General features: G+C 38.0%; 1 protein-coding gene and 18 non-coding genes across 21 annotated transcripts in view; 18 read left to right on the top strand and 1 right to left on the bottom strand.

Moving 5' to 3' along the window:
• The window catches only part of prox3 (prospero homeobox 3), a 177,811-nt gene that overhangs the window by 46,390 nt on the left and 116,942 nt on the right, over positions 1 to 14,479 (bottom strand). The gene's annotated exons all lie outside the window — the stretch shown is intronic.
• On the top strand, positions 636 to 709 carry trnai-aau (transfer RNA isoleucine (anticodon AAU)). Its single transcript has one exon. It is a non-coding gene; the product is annotated as a tRNA-Ile (tRNA).
• On the top strand, positions 1,156 to 1,229 carry trnai-aau (transfer RNA isoleucine (anticodon AAU)). Its single transcript has one exon. It is a non-coding gene; the product is annotated as a tRNA-Ile (tRNA).
• On the top strand, positions 1,679 to 1,752 carry trnai-aau (transfer RNA isoleucine (anticodon AAU)). The gene has a single exon. It is a non-coding gene; the product is annotated as a tRNA-Ile (tRNA).
• Positions 2,202 to 2,275, top strand: trnai-aau (transfer RNA isoleucine (anticodon AAU)). The gene has a single exon. It is a non-coding gene; the product is annotated as a tRNA-Ile (tRNA).
• Positions 2,725 to 2,798, top strand: trnai-aau (transfer RNA isoleucine (anticodon AAU)). The gene has a single exon. It is a non-coding gene; the product is annotated as a tRNA-Ile (tRNA).
• trnai-aau (transfer RNA isoleucine (anticodon AAU)) lies at positions 3,248 to 3,321 on the top strand. Its single transcript has one exon. It is a non-coding gene; the product is annotated as a tRNA-Ile (tRNA).
• Positions 5,090 to 5,163, top strand: trnai-aau (transfer RNA isoleucine (anticodon AAU)). The gene has a single exon. It is a non-coding gene; the product is annotated as a tRNA-Ile (tRNA).
• On the top strand, positions 6,644 to 6,717 carry trnai-aau (transfer RNA isoleucine (anticodon AAU)). Its single transcript has one exon. It is a non-coding gene; the product is annotated as a tRNA-Ile (tRNA).
• Positions 7,165 to 7,238, top strand: trnai-aau (transfer RNA isoleucine (anticodon AAU)). Its single transcript has one exon. It is a non-coding gene; the product is annotated as a tRNA-Ile (tRNA).
• trnai-aau (transfer RNA isoleucine (anticodon AAU)) lies at positions 7,688 to 7,761 on the top strand. The gene has a single exon. It is a non-coding gene; the product is annotated as a tRNA-Ile (tRNA).
• On the top strand, positions 8,193 to 8,266 carry trnai-aau (transfer RNA isoleucine (anticodon AAU)). The gene has a single exon. It is a non-coding gene; the product is annotated as a tRNA-Ile (tRNA).
• On the top strand, positions 9,246 to 9,319 carry trnai-aau (transfer RNA isoleucine (anticodon AAU)). The gene has a single exon. It is a non-coding gene; the product is annotated as a tRNA-Ile (tRNA).
• On the top strand, positions 10,272 to 10,345 carry trnai-aau (transfer RNA isoleucine (anticodon AAU)). Its single transcript has one exon. It is a non-coding gene; the product is annotated as a tRNA-Ile (tRNA).
• Positions 10,793 to 10,866, top strand: trnai-aau (transfer RNA isoleucine (anticodon AAU)). Its single transcript has one exon. It is a non-coding gene; the product is annotated as a tRNA-Ile (tRNA).
• Positions 12,348 to 12,421, top strand: trnai-aau (transfer RNA isoleucine (anticodon AAU)). The gene has a single exon. It is a non-coding gene; the product is annotated as a tRNA-Ile (tRNA).
• On the top strand, positions 12,868 to 12,941 carry trnai-aau (transfer RNA isoleucine (anticodon AAU)). Its single transcript has one exon. It is a non-coding gene; the product is annotated as a tRNA-Ile (tRNA).
• On the top strand, positions 13,391 to 13,464 carry trnai-aau (transfer RNA isoleucine (anticodon AAU)). Its single transcript has one exon. It is a non-coding gene; the product is annotated as a tRNA-Ile (tRNA).
• On the top strand, positions 13,914 to 13,987 carry trnai-aau (transfer RNA isoleucine (anticodon AAU)). Its single transcript has one exon. It is a non-coding gene; the product is annotated as a tRNA-Ile (tRNA).

Below are 14,479 nucleotides of genomic sequence, written 5' to 3'. Positions count from 1 at the left end.
TTGACCAAAACTTATGAATATCATAATCTTTTCAAATCCTAAAGTGCTGAAAGACTGAATATCAATGGAAATTAGTTACTTTTTTTCACATATGAATTGATGCAACCAATGTGGCTGGTTAGCTCAGCTGGTTAGAGCGTGGTGCTAATAACGCCAAGGTCATGGCTTCGATCCCCATACTGGCCATCAATACAAGACTTTGATAAATGATTCTGTTGACTAAAAATCAGAAGCCAATAATCTTGTTGGTCTGATAGCCATCTACTCAACAATTGTTCCAGTGGACTGCAAACACCACATCTACCTGAAACAAATCTAAACTAAAAGAGTTGGTTGAAAAGTGAAACTAGTAGTTCTTAAATAAACAGTGGTCCCAAAACTGTCTCGTAACATCAGAGAGGTCAAGTGCCATTCTTCTGACATTCATTTTACTGCTATGAGCTGTTAGCAGTCCAGTATTGCATTTTATCCCTCAACAGAATCTGAAACTCTTTCAAAGAGATTCTCAGACATAAATGAGTTTAACATTGACCAAAACCTATGAATGTCATAATCTTTGCAAATACTAAAGTGATCACTGACATTCATTGGAAATTAGTTACTTTTTTTCACATATGAATTGAAGCAACCAATGTGGCCGGTTAGCTCAGCTGGTTAGAGCGTGGTGCTAATAACGCCAAGGTCATGGGTTCGATCCCCATACTGGCCATCATTACACTACTTTGATAAATGATTCTGTTGACTAAAAATCAGAAGCCAATAATCTTGTTGGTCTGATTGCCATCTACTCAACAATTTTCCAGGGGACCGCAAACACCACATCTACCTGAAACAAATCTAAACTAAGAGTTGGTTGAAAAGTGAAACTAGTAGTTCTTAAATACACAGTGGTCCCAAAACTGTCTCGTAGCATCAGAGAGGTCAAGTGGCATTCTTCTGACATTCATTTTACTGCTATGAGCTGTTAGCAGTCCAGTATTGCATTTTATCCCTCAACAGAATCTGAAACTCTTTCAAAGAGATTCTCAGACATAAATGAGTTTAACATTGACCAAAACCTATGAATATCATAATCTTTGCAAATACTAAAGTGATCACTGACATTCATTGGAAATTAGTTACTTTTTTTCACATATGAATTGATTCAACCAATGTGGCCGGTTAGCTCAGCTGGTTAGAGCGTGGTGCTAATAACGCCAAGGTCATGGGTTCGATTCCCATACTGGCCATCAATACAAGACTTTGACAAATGATTCTGTTGACTAAAAATCAGAAGCCAAGAAATGTGTTAGTCTGATAGCCATCTACTCAACAATTGTTCCAAAGTACCGCAAATACCACATCTACCTGAAACAAATCTAAACTAAAAGAGTTGGTTGAAGAGTGAAACTAGTAGTTCTTAAATAAACAGTGGTGCCAAAACTGTCTCGTAGCATCAGAGAGGTCAAGTGGCATTCTTCTGACATTGCATTTACTGCTATGAGCTGTTAGCAGTCCAGTCTTCTATTGTATCCATCGACAGAAAATGAAACTCTTTCAAGGAGATTCTCAGACATAAATGAGTTTAACATTGACCAAAACCTATGAATATCATAATCTTTGCAAATACTAAAGTGATCACTGACATTCATTGGAAATTAGTTACTTTTTTTCACATATGAATTGAAGCAACCAATGTGGCCGGTTAGCTCAGCTGGTTAGAGCGTGGTGCTAATAACGCCAAGGTCATGGGTTCGATCCCCATACTGGCCATCATTACACTACTTTGATAAATGATTCTGTTGACTAAAAATCAGAAGCCAATAATCTTGTTGGTCTGATAGCCATCTACTCAACAATTGTTCCAGGGGACCGCAAACACCACATCTACCTGAAACAAATCTAAACTAAAAGAGTTGGTTGAAAAGTGAAACTAGTAGTTCTTAAATACACAGTGGTCCCAAAACTGTCTCGTAGCATCAGAGAGGTCAAGTGGCATTCTTCTGACATTCATTTTACTGCTATGAGCTGTTAGCAGTCCAGTATTGCATTTTATCCCTCAACAGAATCTGAAACTCTTTCAAAGAGATTCTCAGACATAAATGAGTTTAACATTGACCAAAACCTATGAATATCATAATCTTTGCAAATACTAAAGTGATCACTGACATTCATTGGAAATTAGTTACTTTTTTTCACATATGAATTGATTCAACCAATGTGGCCGGTTAGCTCAGCTGGTTAGAGCGTGGTGCTAATAACGCCAAGGTCATGGGTTCGATTCCCATACTGGCCATCAATACAAGACTTTGACAAATGATTCTGTTGACTAAAAATCAGAAGCCAAGAAATGTGTTAGTCTGATAGCCATCTACTCAACAATTGTTCCAAAGTACCGCAAATACCACATCTACCTGAAACAAATCTAAACTAAAAGAGTTGGTTGAAGAGTGAAACTAGTAGTTCTTAAATAAACAGTGGTGCCAAAACTGTCTCGTAGCATCAGAGAGGTCAAGTGGCATTCTTCTGACATTGCATTTACTGCTATGAGCTGTTAGCAGTCCAGTCTTCTATTGTATCCATCGACAGAAAATGAAACTCTTTCAAGGAGATTCTCAGACATAAATGAGTTTAACATTGACCAAAACCTATGAATATCATAATCTTTGCAAATACTAAAGTGATCACTGACATTCATTGGAAATTAGTTACTTTTTTTCACATATGAATTGAAGCAACCAATGTGGCCGGTTAGCTCAGCTGGTTAGAGCGTGGTGCTAATAACGCCAAGGTCATGGGTTCGATCCCCATACTGGCCATCATTACACTACTTTGATAAATGATTCTGTTGACTAAAAATCAGAAGCCAATAATCTTGTTGGTCTGATAGCCATCTACTCAACAATTGTTCCAGGGGACCGCAAACACCACATCTACCTGAAACAAATCTAAACTAAAAGAGTTGGTTGAAAAGTGAAACTAGTAGTTCTTAAATACACAGTGGTCCCAAAACTGTCTCGTAGCATCAGAGAGGTCAAGTGCCATTCTTCTGACATTCATTTTACTGCTATGAGCTGTTAGCAGTCCAGTATTGCATTTTATCCCTCAACAGAATCTGAAACTCTTTCAAAGAGATTCTCAGACATAAATGAGTTTAACATTGACCAAAACCTATGAATATCATAATCTTTGCAAATACTAAAGTGATCACTGACATTCATTGGAAATTAGTTACTTTTTTACACATATGAATTGATTCAACCAATGTGGCCGGTTAGCTCAGCTGGTTAGAGCGTGGTGCTAATAACGCCAAGGTCATGGGTTCGATCCCCATACTGGCCATCAATACAAGACTTTGACAGATGATTCTGTTGACTAAAAATCAGAAGCCAAGAAATGTGTTAGTCTGATAGCCATCTACTCAACAATTGTTCCAAAGTACCGCAAATACCACATCTACCTGTAACAAATCTAAACTAAAAGAGTTGGTTGAAGAGTGAAACTAGTAGTTCTTAAATAAACAGTGGTCCCAAAACTGTCTCGTAGCCAGTGGCGGAGCTTGATATGTGCAATATGTGCGGCCGAACAGGGCGGCAGTCTGCAGGGGGCGGCATTTAATTTCCTTTTTTTTTTTTTTCTTCTAAAAAAATTTTTTTTAAGCATCAACCAATACATAAACAAAACATAGAAATCGCATGTTCTTAATAATAGTGATGATAATAATACTATTTCTGTAATAAAAGCACAACAAAGTGTAACCCATATCAACTACTCCCTGTCACATGACCCACGTCAGCTGATGTGAGGTCCCTCTCTTGATTGGCTCCTTCCACGTCGCGGCAACAATGAAAGCTGGCTGTGGGGGAATACGTCCGGGCTAAAAACAAAGCGTTTTTCTCCCCTCAATTCATTTATACTCTCATTTTACCTCAGCGGTAAGTGTTCTTAACATCTACCAATAACACCCTTTTACTTGTCAGTGACCAGTCGATCGTTTTCGCTATAAAAAATGACCTTGTTCGGCGGAGTTCCCACCGCGAGCAGAACTCCGGTTCAAAAACGCTGTTTTTGAAACACTTTTATTTACTTAAGCACTTTAATGGGCTTAACTTAAAACCAAGAGCAATCGAATGATTATTGTTATGTGTTGCCTTGAATTCGGCTATGTTGTCTGTCAGACAGTTGCTTTCCTTTATTGTTGTTTTTGTATTTGTTTGTAGCAAACGCTACTGGAATGTATAGATTAAGCTACGTAGCCAAGATGATTAATAATTGACCTGTTGTACATTCGTGATATGTTTACCGGTAAACTGAAACGAACTTGATGTGCTAATGAACGTTTCTCTGGCCTACAGGTCAGGTTTTTTTCCCCCATGTTGAACTGATCTTCTTCATATTGAAGTGGCGAGCTGGTAGGACCATTCTTTCTTTTTGGAATCGGGAAATTAGCTATTATTTACCCCATGAAAAACGAAGCGGCAGCGGGCTGCTGGAGGTGCCCTGCTAGTAAGATCCCGTTTAAACTGAAAACTGCCATAAAATAAAAACTATAATAGCTAGAGCGTTCTTTTTTTAGCTGAAAGTTGAGACTCTCGCCTTTCAGCACATCTGTACTGTACAAGTCGATGATGCCATCATGTTGCGTTAAGTGTGTCTATTTCAGTAGAACTTTGACAAGTGGTGAGAAGGTGGCCAGGAGCTGGATGTTGTATTCAGTCAGCAAACGTTGTTATATATAATACACTCCACGCAATTTGAAACAAAGTTGTAGGTGTAATGTTTTTTCTTGTGTGTGTGTGTGTGTGTGTGTGGGGGGGGGGGGGGGTGTCACAGGGGGATCTCGCACAGGGCGCCATTTAGGCCAGCTCCGCCTCTGCTCGTAGCATCAGAGAGCTCAAGTGACATTCATCTTACTGCTGTTAGCAGTCCAGTATTGCATTTTATCCCTCAACAGAATCTGAAACTCTTTCAAGGAGATTGTCAGACATAAACGAGTTTAACATTGACCAAAACCTATTAATATCATAATCTTTGCAAATACTAAAGTGATCACTGACATTAATTGGAAATTCGTTACTTTTTTTCACATATGAATTGATTCAACCAATGTGGCCGGTTAGCTCAGCTGGTTAGAGCGTGGTGCTAATAACGCCAAGGTCATGGGTTCGATCCCCATACTGGCCATCAATACAAGACTTTGACAAATGATTCTGTTGACTAAAAATCAGAAGCCAAGAAATGTGTTAGTCTGATAGCCATCTACTCAACAATTGTTACAAAGTACCGCAAATACCACATCTACCTGTAACAAATCTAAACTAAAAGAGTTGGTTGAAGAGTGAAACTAGTAGTTCTTAAATAAACAGTGGTCCCAAAACTGTCTCGTAGCATCAGAGAGCTCAAGTGACATTCATCTTACTGCTGTTAGCAGTCCAGTATTGCATTTTATCCCTCAACAGAATCTGAAACTCTTTCAAGGAGATTGTCAGACATAAACGAGTTTAACATTGACCAAAACCTATGAATATCATAATCTTTGCAAATACTAAAGTGTTCACTGACATTCATTGGAAATTAGTTACTTTTTTTCACATATGAATTGATTCAACGAATGTGGCTGGTTAGCTCAGCTGGTTAGAGCGTGGTGCTAATAATGCCAAGGTAATGGGTTCGATCCCCATACTGGCCATCAATACAAGACTTTGATAAATGATTCTGTTGACTAAAATCAGAAGCCAAGAAATGTGTTAGTCTGATAGCTATCTACTTAACAAATGTTCTGGAGTACCGCAAATACCACATCTACCTGAAACAAATCTAAACTAAAAGAGATGTTTGAAATGTGCAAACTTAGTTCTTAAATAGACAGTGATCCCAAAACTGTCTCTTAGAATCAGAGAGGTCAAATGTCCTTCTTCTGAGATTCCTTTTACTGCTATGAGCTGTTAGCAGTCCAGTATTGCATTTTATCCCTCGACAGAAACTGAAACCCTTTCAAGGAGACTCTCAGACATACATGAGTTTCAACATTGACCAAAACTTATGAATATCATAATCTTTTCAAATCCTAAAGTGCTGAAAGACTGAATATCAATGGAAATTAGTTACTTTTTTTCACATATGAATTGATGCAACAAATGTGGCTGGTTAGCTCAGCTGGTTAGAGCGTGGTGCTAATAACGCCAAGGTCATGGCTTCGATCCCCATACTGGCCATCAATACAAGACTTTGATAAATGATTCTGTTGACTAAAAATCAGAAACCAATAATCTTGTTGGTCTGATAGCCATCTACTCAACAATTGTTCCAGGGGACTGCAAACACCACATCTACCTGAAACAAATCTAAACTAAAAGAGTTGGTTGAAAAGTGAAACTAGTAGTTCTTAAATAAACAGTGGTCCCAAAACTGTCTCGTAACATCAGAGAGGTCAAGTGCCATTCTTCTGACATTCATTTTACTGCTATGAGCTGTTAGCAGTCCAGTATTGCATTTTATCCCTCAACAGAATCTGAAACTCTTTCAAAGAGATTCTCAGACATAAATGAGTTTAACATTGACCAAAACCTATGAATATCATAATCTTTGCAAATACTAAAGTGATCACTGACATTCATTGGAAATTAGTTACTTTTTTTCACATATGAATTGAAGCAACCAATGTGGCCGGTTAGCTCAGCTGGTTAGAGCGTGGTGCTAATAACGCCAAGGTCATGGGTTCGATCCCCATACTGGCCATCATTACACTACTTTGATAAATGATTCTGTTGACTAAAAATCAGAAGCCAATAATCTTGTTGGTCTGATAGCCATCTACTCAACAATTGTTCCAGGGGACCGCAAACACCACATCTACCTGAAACAAATCTAAACTAAGAGTTGGTTGAAAAGTGAAACTAGTAGTTCTTAAATACACAGTGGTCCCAAAACTGTCTCGTAGCATCAGAGAGGTCAAGTGCCATTCTTCTGACATTCATTTTACTGCTATGAGCTGTTAGCAGTCCAGTATTGCATTTTATCCCTCAACAGAATCTGAAAATCTTTCAAAGAGATTCTCAGACATAAATGAGTTTAACATTGACCAAAACCTATGAATATCATAATCTTTGCAAATACTAAAGTGATCACTGACATTCATTGGAAATCAGTTACTTTTTTTCACATATGAATTGGAGCAACCAATGTGGCCGGTTAGCTCAGCTGGTTAGAGCGTGGTGCTAATAACGCCAAGGCCATGGGTTCGATCCCCATACTGGCCATCATTACACTACTTTGATAAATGATTCTGTTGACTAAAAATCAGAAGCCAATAATCTTGTTGGTCTGATAGCCATCTACTCAACAATTGTTCCAGGGGACCGCAAACACCACATCTACTTGAAACAAATCTAAACTAAAAGAGTTGGTTGAAAAGTGAAACTAGTAGTTCTTAAATACACAGTGGTCCCAAAACTGTCTCGTAGCATCAGAGAGGTCAAGTGGCATTCTTCTGACATTCATTTTACTGCTATGAGCTGTTAGCAGTCCAGTATTGCATTTTATCCCTCAACAGAATCTGAAACTCTTTCAAAGAGATTCTCAGACATAAATGAGTTTAACATTGACCAAAACCTATGAATATCATAATCTTTGCAAATACTAAAGTGATCACTGACATTCATTGGAAATTAGTTACTTTTTTTCACATATGAATTGATTCAATCAATGTGGCCGGTTAGCTCAGCTGGTTAGAGCGTGGTGCTAATAATGCCAAGGTCATGGGTTCGATCCCCATACTGGCCATCAATACAAGACTTTGACAAATGATTCTGTTGACTAAAAATCAGAAGCCAAGAAATGTGTTAGTCTGATAGCCATCGACTCAACAATTGTTCCAAAGTACCGCAAATACCACATCAACCTGAAACAAATCTAAACTAAAAGAGTTGGTTGAAAAGTGAAACTAGTAGTTCTTAAATAAACAGTGGTCCCAAAACTGTCTCATAGCATCAAAGAGCTCAAGTGCCATTCATCTTACTGCTGTTAGCAGTCCAGTATTGCATTTTATCCCTCAACAGAATCTGAAACTCTTTCAAGGAGATTCTCAGACATAAACGAGTTTAACATTGACCAAAACCTATGAATATCGTAATCTTTGCAAATACTAAAGTGATCACTGACATTCAATGGAAATTTGTTACTTTTTTTCACATATGAATTTAAGCAACCAATGTGGCCGGTTAGCTCAGCTGGTTAGAGCGTGGTGCTAATAACGCCAAGGTCATGGGTTCGATCCACATACTGGCCATCAATACAAGACTTTGATAAATGATTCTGTTGACTAACAATCAGAAGCTGAGGAAATTGTTTGTCTGATAGCCATCTACTCAACAAATGTTCCAGGGGACCGCAAATACCACATCTACCTGAAACAAATCTAAACTAAAAGAGATGTTTGAAAAGTGAAACGTAGTTCTTAAATAAACAGTGGTGCCAAAACTGTCTCTTAGCATCAGAGAGGTCAAGTGGCATTCTTCTGACATTACTTTCACTGCTATGAGCTGTTAGCAGTCCAGTCTTGCATTTTATCCATCGACAGAAACTGAAACTCTTTCAAGGAGATTCTCAGACATAAACGAGTTTCAACATTGACCAAAACTTATGAATATCATAATCTTTTCAAATCCTAAAGTGCTGAAAGACTGAATATCAATGGAAATTAGTTACTTTTTTTCACATATGAATTGAAGCAACAAATGTGGCCGGTTAGCTCAGCTGGTTAGAGCGTGGTGCTAATAACGCCAAGGTCATGGGTTCGATCCCCCTACGGGCCATCAATACAAGTTTTTAAGAAACGATTCTGTTGACTAAAAAGCAGAAGCCTAGAATTTTGTTGGTCTGATAGCCATCTACTCAACAAATGTTCCAGGGGACCGCAAATACCACATCTACCTGAAACAAATCTAAACTAAAAGCGATGTTTGAAATGTGTAAACTTACTTCTTAAATAGACAGTGATCCCAAAACTGTCTCTTAGCATCAGAGAGGTTAAATGTCCTTCTTCTGAGATTCCTTTTACTGCTATGAGCTGTTAGCAGTCCAGTATTGCATTTTATCCCTCGACAGAAACTGAAACTCTTTCAAGGAGACTCTCAGATATAAACGAGTTTCAACATTGACCAAAACTTATGAATATCATAATCTTTTCAAATCCTAAAGTGCTGAAAGACTGAATATCAATGGAAATTAGTTACTTTTTTTCACATATGAATTGAAGCAACCAATGTGGCCGGTTAGCTCAGCTGGTTAGAGCATGGTGCTAATAACGCCAAGGTCATGGGTTCGATCCCCATACTGGCCATCAATACAAGACTTTGATAAATGATTCTGTTGACTAAAAATCAGAAGCCAATAATCTTGTTGGTCTGACAGCCATCTACTCAACAATTGTTCCAGGGGACCGCCAACACCACATCTACTTGAATTAAATCTAAACTAAAAGAGTTGGCTGAAAAGTGAAACTAGTAGTTCTTAAATAAACAGTGGTCCCGAAACTGGCTCGTAACATCAGATAGCTCAAGTGCCATTCATCTTACTGCTGTTAGCAGTCCAGTATTGCATTTTATCCCTCAACAGAATCTGAAACTCTTTCAAGGAGATTGTCAGACATAAACGAGTTTAACATTGACCAAAACCTATGAATATCATAATCTTTGCAAATACTAAAGTGTTCACTGACATTCATTGGAAATTAGTTACTTTTTTCCACATATGAATTGATTCAACCAATGTGGCCGGTTAGCTCAGCTGGTTAGAGCGTGATGCTAATAACGCCAAGGTAATGGGTTCGATCCCCATACTGGCCATCAATACAAGACTTTGATAAATGATTATGTTGACTAAAAATCAGAAGCCAAGAAATGTGTTAGTCTGATAGCTATCTACTTAACATATGTTCTGGAGTACCGCAAATACCACATCTACCTGAAACAAATCTAAACTAAAAGAGATGTTTGAAATGTGCAAACTTAGTTCTTAAATAGACAGTGATCCCAAAACTGTCTCTTAGCATCAGAGAGGTCAAATGTCCTTCTTCTGAGATTCCTTTTACTGCTATGAGCTGTTAGCAGTCCAGTATTGCATTTTATCCCTCTACAGAAACTGAAACTCTTTCAAGGAGACTCAGACATAAATGAGTTTCAACATTGACCAAAACTAATGAATATCATAATCTTTGCAAATACTAAAGTGATCACTGACATTCATTGGAAATTAGTTACTTTTTTTCACATATGAATTGAAGCAACCAATGTGGCCGGTTAGCTCAGCTGGTTAGAGCGTGGTGCTAATAACGCCAAGGTCATGGGTTCGATCCCCATACTGGCCATCATTACACTACTTTGATAAATGATTCTGTTGACTAAAAATCAGAAGCCAATAATCTTGTTGGTCTGATAGCCATCTACTCAACAATTGTTCCAGGGGACCGCAAACACCACATCTACCTGAAACAAATCTAAACTAAGAGTTGGTTGAAAAGTGAAACTAGTAGTTCTTAAATACACAGTGGTCCCAAAACTGTCTCGTAGCATCAGAGAGGTCAAGTGCCATTCTTCTGACATTCATTTTACTGCTATGAGGTGTTAGCAGTCCAGTATTGCATTTTATCCATCGACAGAAAATGAAACTCTTTCAAGGAGATTCTCAGACATAAATGAGTTTAACATTGACCAAAACCTATGAATATCATAATCTTTGCAAATACTAAAGTGATCACTGACATTCATTGGAAATTAGTTACTTTTTTACACATATGAATTGATTCAACCAATGTGGCTGGTTAGCTCAGCTGGTTAGAGCGTGGTGCTAATAACGCCAAGGTCATGGGTTCGATCCCCATACTGGCCATCAATACAAGACTTTGACAAATGATTCTGTTGACTAAAAATCAGAAGCCAAGAAATGTGTTAGTCTGATAGCCATCTACTCAACAATTGTTCCAAAGTACCGCAAATACCACATCTACCTGAAACAAATCTAAACTAAAAGAGTTGTTTTAAGAGTGAAACTAGTAGTTCTTAAATAAACAGTGGTCCCAAAACTGTCTCGTAGCATCAGATAGCTCAAGTGCCATTCATCTTACTGCTGTTAGCAGTCCAGTATTGCATTTTATCCCTCAACAGAATCTGAAACTCTTTCAAGGAGATTGTCAGACATAAACGAGTTTAACATTGACCAAATCCTATGAATATCATAATCTTTGCAAATACTAAAGTGTTCACTGACATTCATTGGAAATTAGTTACTTTTTTTCACATATGAATTGATTCAACCAGTGTGGCCGGTTAGCTCAGCTGGTTAGAGCGTGATGCTAATAACGCCAAGGTAATGGGTTCGATCCCCATACTGGCCATCAATACAAGACTTTGATAAATGATTCTGTTGACTAAAAATCAGAAGGCAAGAAATGTGTTAGTCTGATAGCTATCTACGTAACAAATGTTCTGGAGTACCGCAAATACCACATCTACCTGAAACAAATCTAAACTAAAAGAGATGTTTGAAATGTGCAAACTTAGTTCTTAAATAGACAGTGATCCCAAAACTGTCTCTTAGCATCAGAGAGGTCAAATGTCCTTCTTCTGAGATTCCTTTTACTGCTATGAGCTGTTAGCAGTCCAGTATTGCATTTTATCCCTCGACAGAAACTGAAACTCTTTCAAGGAGACTCTCAGACATAAATGAGTTTCAACATTGACCAAAACTTATGAATATCATAATCTTTTCAAATCCTAAAGTGCTGAAAGACTGAATATCAATGGAAATTAGTTACTTTTTTTCACATATGAATTGATGCAACCAATGTGGCTGGTTAGCTCAGCTGGTTAGAGCGTGGTGCTAATAACGCCAAGGTCATGGCTTCGATCCCCATACTGGCCATCAATACAAGACTTTGATAAATGATTCTGTTGACTAAAAATCAGAAGCCAATAATCTTGTTGGTCTGATAGCCATCTACTCAACAATTGTTCCAGTGGACTGCAAACACCACATCTACCTGAAACAAATCTAAACTAAAAGAGTTGGTTGAAAAGTGAAACTAGTAGTTCTTAAATAAACAGTGGTCCCAAAACTGTCTCGTAACATCAGAGAGGTCAAGTGCCATTCTTCTGACATTCATTTTACTGCTATGAGCTGTTAGCAGTCCAGTATTGCATTTTATCCCTCAACAGAATCTGAAACTCTTTCAAAGAGATTCTCAGACATAAATGAGTTTAACATTGACCAAAACCTATGAATGTCATAATCTTTGCAAATACTAAAGTGATCACTGACATTCATTGGAAATTAGTTACTTTTTTTCACATATGAATTGAAGCAACCAATGTGGCCGGTTAGCTCAGCTGGTTAGAGCGTGGTGCTAATAACGCCAAGGTCATGGGTTCGATCCCCATACTGGCCATCATTACACTACTTTGATAAATGATTCTGTTGACTAAAAATCAGAAGCCAATAATCTTGTTGGTCTGATTGCCATCTACTCAACAATTTTCCAGGGGACCGCAAACACCACATCTACCTGAAACAAATCTAAACTAAGAGTTGGTTGAAAAGTGAAACTAGTAGTTCTTAAATACACAGTGGTCCCAAAACTGTCTCGTAGCATCAGAGAGGTCAAGTGGCATTCTTCTGACATTCATTTTACTGCTATGAGCTGTTAGCAGTCCAGTATTGCATTTTATCCCTCAACAGAATCTGAAACTCTTTCAAAGAGATTCTCAGACATAAATGAGTTTAACATTGACCAAAACCTATGAATATCATAATCTTTGCAAATACTAAAGTGATCACTGACATTCATTGGAAATTAGTTACTTATTTTCACATATGAATTGATTCAACCAATGTGGCCGGTTAGCTCAGCTGGTTAGAGCGTGGTGCTAATAACGCCAAGGTCATGGGTTCGATTCCCATACTGGCCATCAATACAAGACTTTGACAAATGATTCTGTTGACTAAAAATCAGAAGCCAAGAAATGTGTTAGTCTGATAGCCATCTACTCAACAATTGTTCCAAAGTACCGCAAATACCACATCTACCTGAAACAAATCTAAACTAAAAGAGTTGGTTGAAGAGTGAAACTAGTAGTTCTTAAATAAACAGTGGTGCCAAAACTGTCTCGTAGCATCAGAGAGGTCAAGTGGCATTCTTCTGACATTGCATTTACTGCTATGAGCTGTTAGCAGTCCAGTCTTCTATTGTATCCATCGACAGAAAATGAAACTCTTTCAAGGAGATTCTCAGACATAAATGAGTTTAACATTGACCAAAACCTATGAATATCATAATCTTTGCAAATACTAAAGTGATCACTGACATTCATTGGAAATTAGTTACTTTTTTTCACATATGAATTGAAGCAACCAATGTGGCCGGTTAGCTCAGCTGGTTAGAGCGTGGTGCTAATAACGCCAAGGTCATGGGTTCGATCCCCATACTGGCCATCAATACAAGACTTTGACAAATGATTCTGTTGACTAAAAATCAGAAGCCAATAATCTTGTTGGTCTGATAGCCATCTACTCAACAATTGTTCCAGGGGACCGCAAACACCACATCTACCTGAAACAAATCTAAACTAAAAGAGTTGGTTGAAAAGTGAAACTAGTAGTTCTTAAATACACAGTGGTCCCAAAACTGTCTCGTAGCATCAGAGAGGTCAAGTGCCATTCTTCTGACATTCATTTTACTGCTATGAGCTGTTAGCAGTCCAGTATTGCATTTTATCCCTCAACAGAATCTGAAACTCTTTCAAAGAGATTCTCAGACATAAATGAGTTTAACATTGACCAAAACCTATGAATATCATAATCTTTGCAAATACTAAAGTGATCACTGACATTCATTGGAAATTAGTTACTTTTTTACACATATGAATTGATTCAACCAATGTGGCCGGTTAGCTCAGCTGGTTAGAGCGTGGTGCTAATAACGCCAAGGTCATGGGTTCGATCCCCATACTGGCCATCAATACAAGACTTTGACAAATGATTCTGTTGACTAAAAATCAGAAGCCAAGAAATGTGTTAGTCTGATAGCCATCTACTCAACAATTGTTCCAAAGTACCGCAAATACCACATCTACCTGTAACAAATCTAAACTAAAAGAGTTGGTTGAAGAGTGAAACTAGTAGTTCTTAAATAAACAGTGGTCCCAAAACTGTCTCGTAGCCAGTGGCGGAGCTTGATATGTGCAATATGTGCGGCCGAACAGGGCGGCAGTCTGCAGGGGGCGGCATTTAATTTCCTTTTTTTTTTTTTTCTTCTAAAAAAATTTTTTTTAAGCATCAACCAATACATAAACAAAACATAGAAATCGCATGTTCTTAATAATAGTGATGATAATAATACTATTTCTGTAATAAAAGCACAACAAAGTGTAACCCATATCAACTACTCCCTGTCACATGACCCACGTCAGCTGATGTGAGGTCCCTCTCTTGATTGGCTCCTTCCACG

Source organism: Nothobranchius furzeri, chromosome 14 (genome assembly GCF_043380555.1).
Source record: "Nothobranchius furzeri strain GRZ-AD chromosome 14, NfurGRZ-RIMD1, whole genome shotgun sequence".
Classification (NCBI taxonomy): Eukaryota; Metazoa; Chordata; class Actinopteri; order Cyprinodontiformes; family Nothobranchiidae; genus Nothobranchius; species Nothobranchius furzeri.
The sequence above is the reverse complement of the archived record's forward strand: the minus strand, read 5'-3'. Positions and strand labels throughout refer to the sequence as shown.